At 34.2% G+C, this 21,397-nt stretch overlaps 2 protein-coding genes across 2 annotated transcripts in view; one reads left to right on the top strand and one right to left on the bottom strand.

The window, feature by feature from the left end:
* LOC145307628 (reticulon-1-A-like) overlaps window positions 1-7,759 on the bottom strand; it is a 285,455-nt gene extending 277,696 nt beyond the window's left edge. Inside the window, exon 1 of the mRNA XM_080150106.1 lies at window positions 7,754-7,759. The gene's annotated coding sequence lies outside the window, so the exon portion shown is untranslated. The remainder of the gene's footprint in view (window positions 1-7,753) is intronic.
* The window catches only part of LOC145307624 (zwei Ig domain protein zig-8-like), a 337,849-nt gene that overhangs the window by 19,223 nt on the left and 297,229 nt on the right, over window positions 1-21,397 (top strand). The gene's annotated exons all lie outside the window — the stretch shown is intronic.

The raw sequence follows: 21,397 nt of genomic DNA, 5'->3' as shown, positions 1-21,397 counted from the left end.
CCCGACGTTTTTCCCTGGTGTTTGGCCAGGTGTTTCATCTGCGGTCACGTCCGGGGGGGGCCACCGAAGACTTTCAGCTCCAGGATATCGAAGCCCCTATGACCAACGCCGCTGTTGAGCGTGACGCTGTTGCTGCGGAGGATGCTCCCCCAGCTTATTGTTCTATTATGTGGTAAGTAACTTTTTTTAAGTATCGAACTTATTTTAATAAAGTGTTCTCAATAACCCGCTAATTTTATCTCGATTTTAGCGTTTTATTTTCTAAAGACATTTAACAAGAGTTTTTAATATATTTTTTTGGTATCTCTTTACTAATTTATTTATGTTATTTTCAGATTTTTCTGTCTGTTTTCCCAGATCTACCTGGGGTTTTCTTTGGCCGTTTGGCTGTATGCTAATTATCATCTATTTATCTGCTGTTTAGCAGATTGCGAGGTAATAATCAGAATTTGATATATATATTGCTTTTTTATTTAGTCAGTGAAATTATACACTGAAATCTTACAGTTTTTGATTAGTTATTGTTATGGATCCCAACTACGTTTACGACGAAGATAGTAGTGAGGAGATTGGTGTTGATCTCCATGATCGTTCGTTGGATTATCATAAAGATTTCTTACGTTGTCTTGAGCCTTCTGTAGTTAATGTTATTTGTAGGTAATGATTATTTTTTGTACTTTTTTAGAAGTATTTATTAGAGGAAGAATAGTATTATTTATTAATTCTATCTTTTTCTTTTTTAGTCGCTACCAACATCCAGCGCCGCCTCCTGTCTTGTTTAACTGTTCCGAACCTGTTTCGGCTTTGAAGGAGGTGCCCGTGAGCGGCCTTCGGTCCGCTTGCCCAGCACTCTTGTTGGTTGGGGCTGGCGTTGTGTGTTTTCTTTTGGTTATTGTGGTGAGTACCTTTTATCTTTTTTAAGTTTCAATATATTTGGTTTTTTATAACCTATGGTACTTTCCTCCCTGTTTTTATTTTAGGGTTTTTGGAAAGTTATTTTTGGTCTATGTTTGACCTATTGCCCCATTCTTATCTGTTTATAAGTTTGGAAGCTAGTTGCCCTTTTTGATTTGAGCTAAAAGACCTCTTTTTTCTTTTATTGAGGAATAAGGCCGTATGCATACTTTTACCCTTATTTTATTTGAATGAAACTTTAAAGATTTTTTATTAACCAAAAGATTTAATGTTATTTGCAATGGCAAATACTCTCCCCCTGTGGCAAAAAAAATTACCTTTTAGGGGTATTTTGACGACATATATGTAGCTTTTATATCTCTCCTTTAATTATTTAAATTCCAGGGATGTAGGGAGGGAGGGTTTATTTTGTTAAGAATTATTTTCTATCTATCTTATAAGTGATTATTTGTTCAAGACTAGTAGCGCTTTTTTACTGACATTTTAGAATTTTGACTGACTGAGTATTAGTGATATAGATTTAGTCGAGAGAAAGATAGATAGGAATTGCTAATTCATTTTATTTGCTGCTTTGTTTGGACATTAGTTTGTTGCTATTTTATGTTCCTCTTTGTTTGAGGTTCGGTTATGGCTGGTTGTCCAATAGGAATTCGTTTTAAAAGACAGGTTTAAGAGGTGTATTCGCGAGTTAAATGCACGTGTTTTGTTTATGCGCTTGGGTATTTTGGTATAAAAATAGTTTGCTGTTGTTTTGGTTTTATTAGTTGTGGTTTTTTTGTTTGAAAATGCCTTTAACAGAGGAGGAGAAAGTTGGAGCTTTCGAGCTGAATAATAGCCAGTTTGAGAGTTTGAAGTTGAATTTTATTTTCCTTTTGGATAAATTTCAAGATGAAGCCCGTTATGATAGTTTTACTAGATTTAATGATCCAACGTTGCCTATAAGAATTAGGGAAGAATTCTGGGTTTCTGGATTCTTTGGTCGTTTGGATAGCCTGTATGAGAGATTTCTTGCCCTACAACCAGTGTTTGGTGTTGATCGTGAGTCTTTTATTGCTAATATTAGACCTATTATGGATGGATATAATCAGTTGCGTGAAGAGTTTTATGCTAATATGATTATAAATTAGTTTGTTCTTTCTTATTAATAAATATGTTGTATAATTTGTATTTTATTTTTATGGCTGAGTGTTGTGAGGTTAATTTTATTTGGTTATTATGGTTTGAAATCTATGTGTTTTGCTAGTGTTGAAAAGTTTTATAGCAAGGATTACATTTTAAGTGCAAGGTTAAATGTTATTCTTAATTTTGCTATTTTTTCTATTGCTGTTGTGTGTTAACGCTATAAGGATTATAATTTGCATTTAGAAGTTTCATAATTTTTACGCTTTTTTGGAACAGAATTTTATTTTACCTATTTATTCTAAGGTTTAAGTTTTTTGTTGTTACTTTGAATTTTTTGATATCGGTGTGTGTGTTTGTAATCTGTATGTGTGTTATTGACAATTTTAAGTATAAATATAAGTTGTGCTTTATGATTTTATCATTCTCTATTGAACTTTGGAATAAAAATGTCTGAGAAGGATTCCACGGATTCGGATGTTTGTTATGAATATGCGTATGAGAGTGCCTGTGAAGATTGGGATTTCATTCGAGAATACGAGTTTGGTTGTGTTCGACAGCAGTTCGAAGCATATTTGGAATATCCTGGTGATGGTATCTGTATCTTGGCTAAAGAATGTTTGCGTGAATTGGATGTACAGTTCAACTATTTCAACTTGAGCCGCCCCATATTTGGAGAGACCAAGGGGGCTTTTGTTCGAAAAATGAAGCCTATCTTTACAAAGGTTGAACAACTGGATCGATTTTTCCGGGATGCTATGGGCTTTGTTGGCCAGTGTATTCATGAATTTTGGCAAGAATATTAAAATTTAAATTTGTAGTTTAGTTTCAGTTTGTAGTTTTTTATAAAATTTATTGTCATAATTTTATGAATAAATTTTGTAAAATTTATTTATTTGTTGTTTTGTATGCTCGAAAATACTTCTGATCTATTTTATTTTCGTTCTATGGATGGTTTATCTATCCTTGCGCGCGCGTATCCTCATCTGGCGTGTTCACAGAGTTCTAATGTTTTTTGGATTTGGTTTTACTTTTAGTTTGTTAGCAAATCAAAAAGAATGGCTGTAAGCGAAACTGTTAGGTTAATTTGGGAGGATTTGACTAACGTCATGAGGAATGCACATAGATATCTACAAATGAGGGTTGAGACCTCTGATCCTACCGTTGATAGACAGGAGGTGGTTAGACTATTGGGTGTTCAAGAAACTTTAGTCGCAAGGGTCTTGCTCTGTCGGCCTTTGCCAGGAGAAACTGAGGCTGTTCAACTGGCTAAGTTGAGACCTGTAGAAAATGATGTAGAGATTCACCAGCTCCAAGTTTTTCATGTTTAAACAAATTATTTGTGTTTCAAATATACATTAATAAATGTGAAAATTATTTTATTTATTTTGTTTTATATGATATTTTCTAAGATTTGTTTTGTTTTAATAATTTTGCCGCCTCTTTTATTGTCTAGCTGCCCGCAGCTGTTGTGTAGATTAGTTATTGTTTTAATCGGTTTAAAAAGGGGTGTTTTTTATTTCTCCAGGTGTGGTAGCTATTAAAGTTTTGTTATTTGGCGCGTTTAATTTGCGCGTGAATTGGTTTATCTTTGTATTTTAGTTGATGTTTGCTTGGTTTGTTTTGTTTAATTTTAGTTGTGTTTGGTTGCTTATTGCGAAAATGTCTACTTTTGCTAGTCGCGAGGCTCTAAAAGTTATTTATGGCGATTTCACTAGAAATATAGCCAAACTTGTGGTGGGTTTACAAAACGGCGAATTCGGAGATTTAGCTTCTCAAACTGATCGCGATAATTTTAGAAGAGAGCTGCTGGATCTAGAATTTGAGTGGGTCAGCCGTTTCACACCAGATGATTCTAAACCTGCTACTTTTGGGGATGATTTTATCGAGTATTCGAATGATTACATTGCGTATATTCGTCGAAGATTCGATTCAATTTCCAACAGGATCTGTGAGAAGACCAGCGGCAGCTTTCCTTGATTTTGAAATATTGTTCTTAATGTTTCCAAATTAATTTTTTAATAAATTGTGGAAAATTGTTTTTTATTTGTTTTAAACGGCGTAGTAATTTATTAATAATTGTTATTAAAGGTTAGATTTATTTTATATTGTAAAATTTGTATTGGAAAGAATTGTAATGTTAGGCTTGCCGCTGTAATTTAGCGCACTATTATGCATCATTTTGTTATCCAATAGAAATTAGTTAATGGCAGGTTAATGAGGTTTACTCGTGAGCTTGATTCGTATCCCTAGCTTTACGCACCTGGTTATTTTGGTATAAAAATGAATGGTTATTTGGTGTTTGAATCATTTATATATTCTGTTTGAAAGATGTCATTTGCAGAAAATGTGCTGGCAAATTCTCAAGCCTTACTTGTAAATGATTTTAATTTCGATAATTTGCAGACTCATATTAAGATTTTATTGGATAAAGTGTTGGATGAAGTTAAATACGAGAGTGTGACCAGGTTCAACAATCCTGAATTGCCTATGAGAGTTAGGGAAGGTTTCCTTACTGGATTTCATGCACGTTTGGAACGCCTATATAGTGTCTTTCTCTCCCAATATCCCAGCTATGGTGACGATCGCGAGACCTTTGTCTTTCGCATGAGATCTATTATTGATGAATATTTACGACTGCGCGAAGAATTTTTTATTAATATGATTATAAATTAATTTGTTACCTTTTTGTTAATAAAGATTGTATTTTGTATGTTTGATGTTTTATCTAGGCTAAGTGTATTTGTGTGTGTGCGTCTGTGCAGCACGGGTGGTGTGTGTTTCTTAGTGACCTTCTGATATGTACTTTACTGCTAATTGGCTTGTGTGTGCGTATGCCTATATGGCACTAGGGTGTGCGTACCCCTAACTGAGTTGTGTGACGCACACACACCAGTAGACTAGGCTGTGTGAGTGTGTTTCAAAAATTCGCAAGTTGGTTTTTCAAAATAAGCAAGTTGGCGTCATACTTATTCAAACTTGCATTATTTAAATTAAATTTAAAATAATTTTTGGTCTGTTTATTCTCAAATTTGACATGTGTCAACTTTTTTTCAACACTTTATTAGTTCTTACAAAAGGAGGATGTTAATTCATTTACAAATGAAAATAGTTTTGGAGCGAAACTTTACTTAAAATTAGCTTTTTACGTTCGTCGATATAGATTTTTTGTAGTAAATAAAACCTTTTTTATTTTAATTATTACCTTTTTATAGAAACCTTTTTTGGATCGGTCCCTTTTCTAGAGTTAACGTTTTACTTAAGCATTAACGCATAATTAAGATACACCTATCAACTAAATTTTTTGGAAATAAGCTACTCTAAAATTTTGCGTTTTCGTTTTAATAACAACCCTATTTTTCTAGGAGCGAAGCTTTTCTAGGCATCAGCCGCACATTCTACCGCTACAATTTTAGTTAGTTTGAGGCAAAACTTACTATTGTCGCTTGGAAACTTTTTATAATTTTTCTCGTTTTACTAAATATAGAATCAAAATTTCAATTAATTTTTAATTAACTTATCCCTATAGAGTTTATCAATCATTCATAATTATTTTTAGGCGATACATTAACTCATTTTGTGCTTATTGATTATAATATATTTTGATTATATAGAGATTAACATATAATGATTATAATATTAATATGGTTAAATAAGATTAAATAAGGATAATATGGTTAAATATAGGTATCATGAATAAGGATTAAATATGTTGCTAATTTAGACTACTAACTAAGTGGATGGGTGCTAATTTTCTTAGCTGTCGCGATTTCTAGGGGTGTGGTCATAGCGTGGCATTGGTTGAACCGAGGCACAGCGGCGACGTCCTGCTCCTCTATCAAGTTGTTGGCGAAGGTCTCCGCTAGTTGGCCAGGCTCTGAAACCCCATGCTGCTAGCCCACTAGGCCTTTGTCGCTGCTCCCTGGGGTATTCGCCAAGTATGTTGCGAGTGTCGTGCTGGTAATGGTTAGCACGGCGTTCTTGTAGGTGTTGGTAACGTCTATCCCGTCTATCCTGGTTGCGGTGAGCGCGGTGATCTTCATGTTGTCGGCGGCCGAGGCTTTGGAGTCGGTTTCCTTCGTGATGGGGGAGCTCGTGTCGTTCTCTCTGAAACCGGCTAGGTTTATCTCGTCCCTCCCATACTGCAGAGTCCCACTCCCTAATGGCTAGGTGATACTTGTTTATGGAATGGTCTATGCTGGCTGCATGGTCAAGGAAAATTTTAGGCAGCCTTTCACTCCGTGGAGACTCACGAAACCAAGCGATCAAATTCTTTAAGAAGGCTTTCCATTCGCCGTTCTTCCGAATTTGATCGCTCAGCTGGTCATGAAATATCTCATCGGAGGTGGCGCTTTGGACCCATCTCAAGTCCCTGAACATTGCGTTGAAGTAGAAGATGTAATCATAGCAAAGTACAATCACATCCTCCTCCTTCATACCATCATGCACTAGTTCCATGAGTTTTTTCTTGGGGAAGCATCTAAAAAGTTCTGGTGAATTCACAACCATCATTGTTTTTCACTTAGTTTAAGTATGTCTTTATTTTCTGATTTTTTACTGAAAATAATTTGTGTAGCTTATTTAAGTGAATGATTGGTTAACTACTCTAGAGAGTTTTGTTGCCCTAAATTTAACCTAAATTGTACGGCTAAACTTAGAATGATTCTTCTCAAATAAGGGCGCGTCAAACGTTGATAGCTTGACTCCATGTATTGATAAAGATGTGCTGCTGATTCCCGAGTAGCTTCGCTCTGTTTTAAGTTCTTACAAACTCTGCATTGACAGATTTTGGCTTGGATGACAGCGTTGTACAATAAATCCAACTGTTGAATTAATCTTACTAGCTCCCAATATATACTCATGCGATCAGGGGACACTACTTGTTTGCTTTTTATTAATTCTATTGTTTTTGAATGACACATATTACATTTATTCTAACAAATGTGTTTTTTAATCACTTATTTTATTAATTTGTATTTTTTATTTTCAGGTGACCTGTATTTGTAACTCCCTCAGCCTTTGGTGTGACTTGAGGAATGTTCGCCAGCTGTTGAAGAGATCTAAAACCGAAGAGGAGGAGTTAAAAATTCGCTATAAAACCTTGAATGCAAAAACCCAACGCCTGAGAGTAGAATGTTTGAGACTGCGGACTGAAATGCATAGCTACCAGCGACGTTATGACGTGGCTAAACAAAAGATGGATTTTATCCCCTTGTCGCTGCGCAACCCCACGTCAAGATCTCTGCCTTATTTGTATCCCATCGGAACCCGTAGCCTTCCTACCTCGCTCCAGGACATCTGCCTGTCCGGCTCGTGGTTGGAACTTGACGTTTACAGCGAAGTGCAAGATGCTGTTACAAGACAAGGAACTGATGGACAAGCTTTACCCTTGGAGTCCGACGAGCTTGAGCTTTCCGAAATTGGCCGCAATGACGAAAGGTAGGTCTTTTAAATATTAAAGGAGAATAGCTACTCTATAACTAGGATATCTGTCTTTCTTTAATTTAGCTAAGATTAAATACTTGACAGTGAATCTACTCTAGAACTAGATTTGTCGTCTGATATACTTCTCAATATCCTATTTGCTTTATTTATTTTGTTAAATTTTCGGATGTCCCGCAAGGTCAACACCTTAAAGTGTTTAGCAACCTTTCTGGGTAATTGATAGTCGCCTATTAAATCCTCACGCAGTATTTTTACTTGCGTGGGGTTCACTTTCCTTGTAGAAGTGCTCCAGATATTTTTTATGGTAATTAAAGGTCTTCCTATATGAAGTATGACCCATACCATTAAATCAAAAACTGGTTTATTTTTTGCGTAGTATTTCTTTTTTAGACGGTCACGGCGCAGCACGCAAAACTGCCCCACTCTATAGTTATGGTCATGTCTATTCTTGTTAAGTTTTTTCAACAATTTTTCTTGTCTGTTGAAAATGAATTCTTGTGTTTCATCATGTAATTGCTTAAAAGGAATCTGATAATCCTCAAATCTCTTGGATAGAGATTTGGGGTCGAATGAGAAATTAGGTCTAAATAAATTATCATTTTGCACTATTCCACCTTCAAAACCGTACAAACTAAGGTAATGGAGGTTATAAGGACTTAGTTTTGTCCCTATTAATTTTATGGTATTCACTATATGTATTACTGTGCTTAATGCTGTTTTAATTTTTACTTCTGCGGCATGTGCCCTTGCAATTCGTACTAAATTTTGGATTACTTTAATCCTATTCTCGATATTACCCCTCGAGGCACTTTTATAAGCAGCACTATCCAAGAATCTTGAGCCTATTTTTCTTAAAAATAATTCACTTTTAGAATTTCTGATGTTTTTGCCGTTATCGGCCCAAAAATTTTTGACATGGCCATGCAATAGAATGTATTGGCTTATGCCATTCTCAATATCTTCATAGTTTAGGTCTGGTAGATAATGCAATGTGATATACTGGGTGGCTACATCCATAAAAACCAGTATTCCTTTTATTCCATCTATTTTTGATTTCTTACTAAATTCCAGTATATCCATTGCTACTACCGTATTTCTAAATTTATTATTTCTATTAATTGAGGTTAATCTTTTTAATCTTAAATGATTGTTTTTGGATTTTATACATGTACAACATAAACCTATGTGGGCTTCAATTATTTTCCGCAATTTTGATTTATACTGTACATAAAATGTAGATGTTATATTATCACGAACCCTTTTCACCCTTGCATGTACCATATCACGGTGCATGCTTCCAGCAATATAGCCGTAAAGAGGGTAGGGTAGAATTAATAAATTTTGCTTATATTTTAATGTCGTTGGATCGACGTCATTTGACAAATTTTCCTTTATTTGTAATTGTATAAAGGTGGATTTTTCAAAAATTCGCAGCCTTTCAAAAGTAGCATTTGCATTTGGTAATAATATTATGCTTTCTTCATATTCGGTGTGACTTTCAGTTTTATTTGACAAATTTTGTTCATTATCATGGGGTTGATTTAGAAATTCGTTTACTATTTCTTTTCTCATTTTTTCTCTTTCTTCCCTGTCAGGTTTTTTATTAAGTTGTTGTTCAAAATGTGCCATTTTATCTGACATAGCTTTATTTGAGCTATGTCCTACTGTACTATGTTCTTGCGTATTTAATAAGACTTCAGAAAATGATTTTTTTGTATCTATGCTTATCCCTAAATCCTCAGTAGTTTCAATATTTAAATTTATTTTTGAACTCGTGTTAACATTTTGTTCAATAGGGTCAGGAGTCAAGGGATCTATATTATTAAATTTTATTTCTTCATTATCTGGAAGACTATTTATTGGATTTTCTATTATTTTTTGTTCTTCGTCAGGAAAAATTGGGATAGGATCATTAATAATAAATTGTTCATCTACGGGCACAATATCTATTGGATTATTATCCTCAATTGTTATAGGAATTGGGTCATTAAAAAGTTGTTGATTTTTATCTAAATTTGTATCTTTAACCCCTGAATCAAAATTAACATTTTGGTCATCAATTTTATTTGAGCTCTTTTCAACATGTGTCATATTGTCTGATGTCTCGGGGACAGGGATAGATTTACTTGTACTTTCCTGCTGCACGTTAATATTTTCTTCGGACGGATTTTTAGCAGGGACAGGAGGCAAAACTTGTTCTAATAATTTTTCTGCTAAAGCTTTTGATTCTTGTAATTCCTTTTTACTAGGTTTTTTGGTTTTATCCTTTTTTGCCCTTTTATTGCGGGTTGTTAATTCCTCATATTTCTTAAGAACTTCGTCAGCTTTGCCTCTAGTTACTGCTAAAATTTGTACATCCGTGTCCTTGTTTATAAAGTTTTCTTTGTCCCGTATAATGGGTGCTGCATCAAAGATAGCAAAATTTTCCCCTTGATATACAGGCTTTATTTCCTCCACCTGAAAGTCAAGTCTTTCAGTAGCATGGGGCATTAGGCGGCTAATAAAATCGGCCAGCTGTTCGTCTGTCCGAATAGATAGAAAGGAAACCATTTTTCCAAACCAATAGAGAATTTTTTGACTCAAGTAATCAAGCTTACTCTTACGATTCTCAATTTTCTTGTTTCTAAGGATCTTATAACAAGCCACATTGTCTGTCAGTATTAATGTCCTTGTACCTTTGATCTCCACCTCAAAGAAGGTGAGGCCCTCATAGATGGCCAGGATCTCTAGGTACACTATACCTGTGGTCTCCATAACTTTGGGGGCCACAGTTTTTGAGAAAAACCCTAGTATCTTTCCTCTCACATTAATATCATTTAAATTATTTTTCATGCTTTTTTCGAGGAACGTATAAACTTCTCTGTCACTGACGTCTAGATTTTGAACTGTCTTTTTGTATTTTCTCTGTTTTATTTCAACATTTTCTTTTACTCCCAAATAATAAAAATTGTCATTATTAACAAATATTATAATTTCAGAGTTGGAGGATTCGGTGAATCGCTGGTAGAGCAAGTTCTCGAGGATGGATCCGTCTTTGCTTGACAGGTAGATTATTCGAAGTTTATGTTTCGAAAAAATTGAAAAAGAATAAAATAGGAATGTTTGTACGTATGGATTATTCAATGGTAGGGCCCCTGCTCTAAGTTGATTTATTTTTTCTACAAATATTTTATTCATTTCTTGTTTAGTCCTTACAACATCGTCAGATGTGACTTCCAAGAGGTAGCTTAATTGTGAATACATTGTAAAATTGTTTGAAAAAATTTTATACCAATTTTCATATGAATTTGAAAAATCTAGTTTTAAAAAGATAGTTATCTGATAAAATAAGTTTAGATAATCTGATTCTTTAAAAAGTACCCCTATCTCTTCATGGCCATTAAAATATGCTTTTAATTCAGCAGGCATGTCCATAAAGTTAGGCAGCTCGGATTGAAAAAGGTCTTTAAGTTCGAATCCTAGCAAGCTGGATCCTATGGCATGCTTGCTGGCATCTGTGTATAACAACTGAAAATCTATATTTCTTGCTGATTCATTGCTGAGATTATCAGACGCAAGTATTTCTTTGATTTTATTGAAGTGGAAATCCGCCTCAGGATTCCAGTCAAAGTTCCTTACTTGGGGGAACAAAGCATTCATATGTCCATGGATAGGTAGGGGTAAAAGTGACCTATAATATTGAAGATTTCCTATAAATGATTGAAGTTCTTTTAATGATTTTGGAGCTTTTAGTTGCATTATATATTTGACCTTTTTGTCCGGGACGGTAATCCGTCCCTGGCCTATTTCATAGCCCAATACAACTACTTTATCTTTGCTTAAGTCTGTACAGAAAGTGCATTTGTCCAAATTTAATTTTAGATTTAGCCTATTAAGGCGGGACAGAAAAGTTTCTAGTTTGGCGAGGTGTTCTTCGATGTCTTCCTCATACCATGAGAAGATTGAGAGGTCATCGAACCAAACTAGTAACAATTCTATTATGTCATTAATTTTTAAATCATTTAAATGAATATTTGATAATATATAATGCAACAATAGGCTGGGTGTTCCCGCATAGCCGGTGATGGCTCTCTTAAAGCGGAAACACCCAAAGCTAGTCACAATGCAGGACACTCCTGAATCAAGAACCTTTTGAGATAGTTTAAGATTATAAAATGCATTTTTAATATCTACAAAAGTCCCATATCTTACTTTAGGTAGCAGATTTTTTAGCGTATTCATCGGATCCATTGTGATCGATGATACGCTGTAAGGAATACTAGCATTTACCCCCCTAGAGTCAATGATTATGCGTGGTGGCGCCTGTTTATCCTTACGGCTCGTAAGGAAAACAGGTGACCCAAACTGCTGGCTGGGTGGGGAGCATTCTATTATGTCCATTTTTAAACATAGGTCTATGAAATATCTAAGATGGAGCGTATCGGTTAGGGAGAGATTATATATTTTAGTATTTTTATCATAATTTTCAGGGCAAGGGAAATCCATTTCTTCAATGCTTTCCCCAATATCGAAGTTGTGGGACGCCCCACTTTCAAATTTAAATAAAAGATTAGCTACTCTTTGTTTTACATTTTGGTCCTCTATGTAACTTAATTTTCCTAATATTTGTTCTAAGGTTAGCGGCGGTGGGGGTAGTGGCGCAGTCAATTCAATTCCCTCTTTATTGTCCCCAAAAATATCTGCTATTTCTTCAAGACTTAATTCATTTTCTGGTTGTATTGTATTTACACTATTTATTTTAATAATCTTATCTATGTTAACATATGTTTTATCTTTCTTAAAAACATCAACATTAGAGCGGGGCTTTATACGTTTTTTAGCACTATTTTAAATGGTATTTTATCCAATAATTTATTTACAATATCTTTTACTTTATTCTTAACATATTTTATTTTATTTAGGATGGGTTTAATTAGATAATCGCGCGTCTTTGACAGAATATTGGAACCTTTTTTTATTTTATTAGGCTGCTCTTTGATTCCATTGTTTCCTCTCAAGACAGCGATTGATTTAATTGAACCCATTTTAGGTGCTTTAAAACCTTTTAATTCTAAATTTTTGTCTTTTTCAGGTTGGCAAGGCAGGAGAGAGATCAGAAACCCGCCTGGTTTGATTATCAATGGATTTTCTCCACAGTTCTCAACGTACACCGCGAGTTTATTTTCCCCTGTCCTGGTTATTGAATACATTTTGTATTTTATTTTAATTTGAGTATACATGTTTGAAAGGTGTGGGATAAAGTGTTCTTGTTTTGGGTCTTTATCTTTGACTTCCAGTTCTATTAATTTTTCTTCTCCCTTTGCTAATTCTAATTTTTTGATATTGACTGCAAAAGGATTTTTTACCTTCCTTCTGTTAGGATTTATTTCTATGTAGACCTTTTGCCCTTTTACTTGCATGCCTATATTGCAGGTAATCAAAAATGGGCGTCCTAATAGGCAAATATTCTTTTCTTTAAGTACATGGAAGTCCAAGAACACTTTTCCCACCCCTTCAAACTCGCACCCTAGGCGTCGGGCATCAATGACGCTAATTGCTTTGCCTTCTACAGAAGACAAACGGTAGGCTGAACAAAGCTCCATCTCGTGGTAATTAGGCAGCACTTTTAGTAAGATATTTTCTGATACGCAGTTTACTGCGGCCCCAGTGTCTAGTTCAAAAATTATTTTGCTGCCATTAATTGCCACGGGAATTTGGATCTTGTCCAGCACGCCTAGGTGGCTTTGAATTGTTTTTATTTCCAAATTTGTTTCTAATTTGTCTATATCAATTATGTCGGTTGTCCTCTCAGCCAGCAGTTGCAGGAAATATCTCCCATTGGGTATATTGACATACAGGAAAATTATCGTCAATAGCCCATATGGAGCAAGATAATTCCCCAACAACATGGCTGTGAGCACAATCATAATAATTGTCATAAGTTTATTTTGGTTTGGGTATTCGTGTAAATAACTCAAAAACGATATTGTTTTTGCTATTTTTGCACGATTCTCCAATGATAATTCATTTTTAAAATAATGTTTTTTATGTTTTATTCTGCTTTCAGACTCATCATCAGGTTCTAAAAATGACTGCTCTATTTTTTCGGCTTTATGTTGTTCCCTGGCAGATTCTGCATTATCAAATTCGTCCAGGTAAATACAGCCGGTAGCAATAGTTTCAACTTCAGTCTGTTCATCTGTGTTTATTTTGTTTGCAATATCTACGTTAGCTATGGTTTGATTGATATTCAATAAATGTTCCTCTACAGATTTTTCTCCCCGGTACTCGAAATTTTCAAATATTTTTTCCAATCCGGATTCGGAGATTGATGGGGGATTTTTTTCATCCTCATCTGAACTAAAATCGCTACTATCTAAGTCACTTAAGTCTGATATAGAGTCTTTGTCACTGTCTAATTCAATTTTTTCGATTTCGGCCATGATTTCAGCCCTAGTTAATCCTGTAATATCTGTTAATAGATCGTTTTCATCTATATCATATTCAGGGGTATCTTCCATTGAAGGGTTTTCTTCGGAAAGAATTTTTAAGTCATTTTCTTCAATAGATTGGGTATCATCAGAATTACTACTAACATTTTTTATTTCTATTTTAGGATATAGTGTTGAGTGTTCAAGTATGGTGTTATTGGCTTTATCTTCGCTCGGAATGGGTAAGTTGCTACTATTGCTGTCATTAATTGGTTCGTTTTCTGATTCTTTAAGCTCTTGTAGTTTTTCGGATATACCCTTTTTTACAATTTCTTTGACAGGTATGGTTTCTGTCAAATTGATATCTAATATTTGGTCATTATTTATACTATTATTATTTACAATATCACAGTGGTCACCTTCATTTAAGCTGCCAGGGGCTGCTGATTTATTATTTACAAATTCATCTTGAATATCATAATTAAGTGGAATATTTACAGGGTTATTTTGTTTGTCATTATTGGTTGAACATTCCAGTAGTTTAATTTCTTGATTTTCATTATTTATTTCTGTTTTTAGAGTGAGTGTAACCGCCACTGGGATGGATATTTGATGTTTGTTTATAGCAGGTGAGTTTTTCCCTTTTTCAGGGGCGCCGGGTATTTCCCAAGAATCCGTATTATGTATTTTATTGATTTCTTGAGAAGTACTCGGCGGCCTTAGCCGTTTTTTTCCGCTGGCAGTGGTAATGTACACGCTGCCAGGGGATGATGACGTCTCGTTATCCCATAATGTAGGCATCTAGGGCATTGTTCTTGGGCCGGTGTCACATTGGGATACCAGTGACAATCGGCACTACCATGGGTGTCAGAATTACATAGCAGGCAAACTATGCGGTTGGCTAATTCCTTCTCTTTTTTCTTTTTGTCCCACCATTCCCCATTAGCTTTCCTTATAGCTGGGTCTGGGTGTTTAAGACAATGTTTGCTATAATGTCCTTTTTTGCAATGTTCGCAAACAGGTTTAGGTTTTGTAGATATATCTTTGGCATTTTTATCATTCTGTTGTCCTTTGTTTTTGCCATTATCTTTTGGTGTCTCTTTTTTGGCTGTTAGGGAGTTTAGACGATTTTTTCCTAATTGATTAACATTCCCGTTTTTCTGTTTTTCCATCCTTCTTTTTCTGTCCACAGCTGCATGATAATAGCTGCGATTGTTGCTAAACCAGTTTAGTATTGTCTCTTTAGTGCAATTTGGTACATTAGTTGTTGCCAAAAATGCAGATTGCAAATATTGCGGTACCAGATAAAAACACACTTTTTCTCTAAGTTTAGCCATTTGATTTTCGTGGGAATTTCCCGTTTTTTGCAACATTGCGGCTAGATTTATGACAGCTTTGTTTGGTCTGTCTTCGTCCTCTGTCGTTATCCTATAGGTGTGGAAACGCCTTTCATAGTCCTGTGGCCCAAGTATTTCGGCACCTATGGTAGTTAGGATGGCTTTTACAAAATCCTGTGCACTTAGCACATTAGGATCTATTTCTAGCATGTCCAATTTGTTCCTTGATTCTGGGTTAAAATAGTGGATTATTATGTTGTTGTAGGAACTATGGGTGAATGGTTTTATATATTGTTCTAAATATTTAAAAGTGTTGAAAAAGGTAAACGGATTGGTTTGCTCTCCGTATAGATTAGGTATTTTGCCAAGATATTTTATTTGGCGGAAAATGCGCTCATGCTCAGCGGTACCCCATACTAGATTGTTTGGGATAAGTTTCATAATTTTTTTAATGTTTAGATCTGTATGGCTGGGCGAGTCTTGGAGGAGGAGCCTCAACTTATCCATCTGTTCAGAGGTTAGTTTATTTTCTAATAAGTTCATTTCGATCATTTCCTCTCTATTTCTATTATCTCTATTGTTAGAGGATGTTCGTCTGTCCCAATCTGATTCCGTATCAGATGAGCTGGAACTTGAACTTGATGTTGGACTACTACTGTCTCTGCGTTTATTCATTCTCTTTGGCATTGAGAAGTTTTTATCGTCTTTCCTTCTGTCCTCTTTGTCGCTGTCGCTTTGTTTGTCTTTTTGTTTGTGACGGTGTTCATGATGTTTATGATGTCGCCTATCCTCAAAGCCATGAGGATTAAGAGGATCATAGTGTCTGTATTTTTTATTTGTATGTTTTTTATTTTTTCGTTTTTCTGAGTAGTCGCTAGATTCAGATTCATATTCTGGTGGATCTGATGATGGTTTATTTTCTTTTTTAATTTTAGGCTTTGTGCCTGTTTGTTCTTGTTTTATTGTTTGTGTGTTATGCTCTATCTCATTTTGGGGGTTGAAGTGTAATTGTGGCCTATGCAAGATTCTATTTCTGCGTCTGTTATTTAAAACAAACATGGCTGGTATAGTGTGAACCTCAGGCTCAGTTTGAATTCGAGGTATTTCCTCGATTTGATCATTTATATTTTCTAAGTGTAAATACTGATCTTCAGTATTATCTAAGTTAGGTTGATAATCAGGGTTATATGGTGGAGGATTTAATACATCCTCGTCTATATTATCAATAATATTATCTTCCATTTTCAGGACATATATTCGAGGCTAGAAGAATACGATGTTAATTCTGACTATGGATATCTAGCGGTAAGACTTATTTAGTGGCTTTGAAGCCCCCTCCCTCCTAAAAGGAAAAGTTTAAATCTTACCTGGGTTTATCCGGTAACGTAACCAATTTTATGGGTCACCTCCGGGTTCCAGGGACAAATGTAATCCTTTATCACTACTTCACAGGACTACAATCTCTCACCAATGTCTCCTTTCCAGATCAGTGACGCATTAATCCCTGTTCGGCAAGTATATCTAACTTTAGAACGGTGGTATTATATGACACCGATCCTAAACCCAGATACGCTTAAGAGATAGTCTTTTGTTTATAAGCCCTATTCCGAAAATGGTACTAAGACATTACTGATAACTTTATACTGTTATTTAGTCTAAGAATTTTTTATTCCTAGGTAACTAACTTTGCCAACACTTTTGGACTGAAAGTATCTACTGTGATTACTAGAGTCATGCGAACATGACTACAGTATTCCGTTCTACTGCCTGTATCCCCGTGAGGCGTGAAGTTCTTTGTTAGGTACCTTTGTCAGGTAAGAAAATCACTAGGCTAGCTCCGAACCGATCTTCCAGAGTATTAGCAAAGTAAATCTACCTTTAAGACGTGAACTTATTCAGAGTTCTAATCCGAAAATGTTAAATTGTCCGAATAGATAACGATCTCCAACTTTCCTGGACTTCAGAAGCTTGGGGAGGATCCGGTTGTTAGTATCGGCCGTCAGATAGCAAGCTATAATCAACCGTTGGTAGCCGAGCCACCACCGTATCTTCCCTGTGTTATTCCTATTTAGCCCCGTAGTGACTTGCGACTTATTGGTACCGCGTACCGCGCTATAGGAGTTCTCTTCAGAACAAAACTTGGAGATAACTATCCGTCCGGATGCCTAAGCTTTTAGGCCCTAAGAAGGCCTTACCCTTAAATTTATCTCAATTGACCAACATCAAAATGATATTCTACAATTTATTTAACAAAGTATTATGAATTTTATCTAACAAAACTTTTTATTTTTTAGGTGTGTTTTAAATGAAAAATCCTAAGTTTGAGCCGCCAGGACCCTCCAGAAAATTCCAAAGCAAGAGAAGGGAGTCTTCCCTTAAATTTTAGAATTTTTTGAAAAGAGTCAGTGTGATATAGTAATTCCGTATAACGACTGATTGTTTCTCTCTTCCAGGTTTACTTTTATAGGCCTGAAGCCTTAGGAAAAAAGAGAGACAAAAAGGATGACTTTGATTTTTATGTTGATTTTTATGTTTTATTAGGAATTGGCGACCTGATTATTAAGATTTTGCATTTAATAGTGTGTGTATATCTCAACTAAATTACAATATTCATTTCATAAATTAGTAAGATCACATTTTATTTTATTTTACATCAAGAATACATTAAACTATTGGTTTCAAATTAGTTTTTCTAGTAATGTTTTTTCAATGTCCTCTTTAATTTTTACAAATTTTCATTCTTTTAATTTAGTTTTTTTATCACGAAACCTCTAATTTTATGATTCTTGTGTTGTTTTACTAATGTTAATTTATACTGACAATATTTGCTAATAAATTTCTAGCTGTACTATGACCATTCCATTAAAAGGGTTATTGTCTCTAACATTACCTTTTAGGGTCTTCGTTTTATAAATCTTATTTCCCCATTTTAATAAATAGGTCTTTATACATGCTTTTTTACTTAAAAATTATATTAAATTGTTTTAAATTTGTCTAATTTTGATAATATTTTTATAGTCTTTTATTTTCATTAGAATAAATACATAATTTAAAGTATGGGTTGGATTTTTCCCCAGTAAAGCTACTCTACAAGTTATTCATAGAATCGGTTTAAGGGGAAAAGACGATCCAATGCAAAAATAAAGGCACATAAAAATTACTAAAACATATATTAATCATAATTAAGTTTCATGCTTAGCTGGCTAAAGCCTTTTTAAAACTACATATAATCGTCCTATACACCATTCTTCTTAATAAAATTAACAAATTCTACCTGAAGTTCTTATGGTTTCAAATCCCTGGTATACTAGGGTTGTTCACGCACTATGAGACCAATGATAGGCCCAATTTTGTTCTCCGAAATCTTCACACACTCATGTCTCATTCAAAAGTGAAAAAACGTGGGCGCATATAAACAATCCATACCGCGTCACTTTTTGAAAGGAAAGTCAAACAAGACGACATTTGCGCTTAATTTAGGATAATGATAAGGAATTAATTTCGAACTTGATAAACACCAAGCTTCCTCGAAAAGAGGTTAAGACAACGATTTTTGTGCAAATTCGTCTAAGGAATTATACAATTCTTTTAAGCAAAGCTCAAAATTCAGACTGACATTTACAGACATAGATGCATACGAATACGAGTAGTTTAAATACAGGATATCTAAATTTAAATACGTTTTGGACTTGATTATAGAGATTCTTTGCTTATGTCAATAAGCCTAAACGGCCTATGCAGGGTTTATCTATTTAAACAACTTAAATTTTTCTTTTAAGATGCTTTGGATCAATTTACCAACCCAAAAATGTTTATTTAGATTCACAAGTAAGGCAATTTACCTAGTGATTGGCTATTAAAAGGGAAATTAAGATATAAACTAAACCCAACTTTCTTATATAAATAAATAGATGTTCAGGATCGATAAACATACGGTTATACAAATCGAAGTACTTTCATGGAGGAAAGGGATTTGAACAAATAAATTTTGATGATCTTAAAAACTTAACAGGGAGGATGTTTAAATTTTTTATGATCTTAAAACTCTTGAATTTATCACCTTTCTGATAAACAACCTTTGCATTTGAATTAAAACAAAATATAGAAATGTCTAAAAGATAAAAGTTATCAAACTCAAGGCAGTTTTTACATAGCATTTGTGACTTGTTCGTGTGACATTGACTTATATAACAATTCTAGCTACTTCGTCACTAGTCTATAAAAAAGACAAGGAATATAGTCTAAAACCACCCCCATATTCAAGGTTCTCAAAAAGTACAACCAATTCGACCCTGTATTTTCTGATATCATTAGCTAAATACAAAAAACCTTACTTCTTTATATTATAGGATACTTTATAATGTGAAATCTACATTTTGGAAAACCAAAATAATCTAGAAAAAAAACTAATTTTGATTTTAATTCTATATCCCTTGCCCTCTGATCAAAATAAAGACATCTAAACAGGGAGGGAGGGGACATTGGACTGTTTATTAAACTAGTCCCCAAAGTCTTATTGCAACGATTTCTTAATCGTTGGTTTCTTGGGGATTTTTTTGGGGATTTTGATTGATGGCTCATTTGGTTAAAGTGTCCAAACGATTCAACCACTAATTTAAATCTACAGGAAAAGTAATTTTGTGTATCATCATTGGGGATATATACCAATTTGTCGCCTATTGTTTTATCCCTTAAGATCCCTGCATCTAAAGCACATTATATAAACACATTTCTACACCACTTTACTTAATTTGCCCAAAACTAAAAAAAAATTATTTATATATGACAAAAATTTCATTTCCTAACTTTAATAATTTACTTCAAAACTTATTTTCTTTATTAAATTTAGAAAAGTTTTGTGTATTAAGAAAGTTGTGTTTATTTTAAAACCAAATATTTATTTTCATCCCAGACTTTATTTACATGTGCGAAATCACACAAAAAATTCCTCAAGTTACATTCTAGTAATTTTATTACAAGCAAAGTTTTAAAAATAAGAAATAAAAAAAAGTTTTCTTTCGGGGGTAGTTTTGTCTAGGGGTAATTTCACATGTGAGAGTGTTGGTGCCCTCCCCCAAAATAGTTATAAACTTTCCCAGGACGTTCAATCGGTTCATTGGTTAATAAGATCCTTAGGTACAGACATAGAGACACATAGACATCATGTTATTTTAGTATATAAAAGCCTCTAGGGGTACTTAAGGTTAGGGGGGTGGGGGTTAATGGACAAATATTATGCATCTAAAATAATTGATTATAATAGACAAGCTGATGTCTTTTGGTTTGGCAACAATACATGTAAACCAAAAAAAAGAGCTGTTCTGTTCTATTAAACATTTCTAGTTTGTCATTGCTGCGATATATATTCATAAATACATAAATATGCTTAATAAATAAATGTCCAAATAAAGTAAATAGATAGACAAATTAAAAATATTGTTATATATTAGGATGGACAGTAATAAAATGTCGTTTCTCAAAGTCTTACGTGTTCATACGCAATGTTGGAAGGGTGACGCAAATTTCAGATGTCAGTTTTCGCGATTTGACTTACCTATTTTCTCTATAAGATAAAAGCGATGCTTACAAGATTATCTAATTCGCTATGATATTAAGATGAACTAAGATCTGAAATTTGCGACACCCTTCCAACATTGCATTACGGTTTCAAGAAACGGCATTTTATTACTGTCCATCATATATTAGAACATATATTGTGGGGATATAAAATATGGAATTGTCATGTTTACCCTTTGGATTATAAGCAAATGGTTGCCCATAAATATGGGGTAATGGAATATGTAATAGTAATATGGGATAATTTGATTTTATTTATAAGTTAAATCCTTGTAAGGTTTATTCCTTATCTATTTAGCTTTTTCTTTCTCCATACAACAAATCTCTCTCTTTCTCTCTCTTTCTCTCTGATATTGTTTACCTAAACCACATGGTTACAAATATATAATATTTTTTTAGATGCATAGCATTTGTATATGTTTTTCTTATCATCAATACTGAGCTTTTTAGCAACGCCCCTAGAGGCCTCTAGGAGCATGTAATGAAAGGGAATGGGGCGATTTATTTTAGGAGGTTGTAGGTAGAGAATTTTTTGATAATTTGAGTGACAAACATTTTGATACTTTTATATAAAAATATATTCCGATGTGTAAT

Source organism: Acartia tonsa, chromosome 2 (genome assembly GCF_053477335.1).
Source record: "Acartia tonsa isolate MP-2025a chromosome 2, ASM5347733v1, whole genome shotgun sequence".
Taxonomy (NCBI): Eukaryota; Metazoa; Arthropoda; class Copepoda; order Calanoida; family Acartiidae; genus Acartia; species Acartia tonsa.
This window is presented reverse-complemented; position numbering and strand designations above follow the sequence as displayed.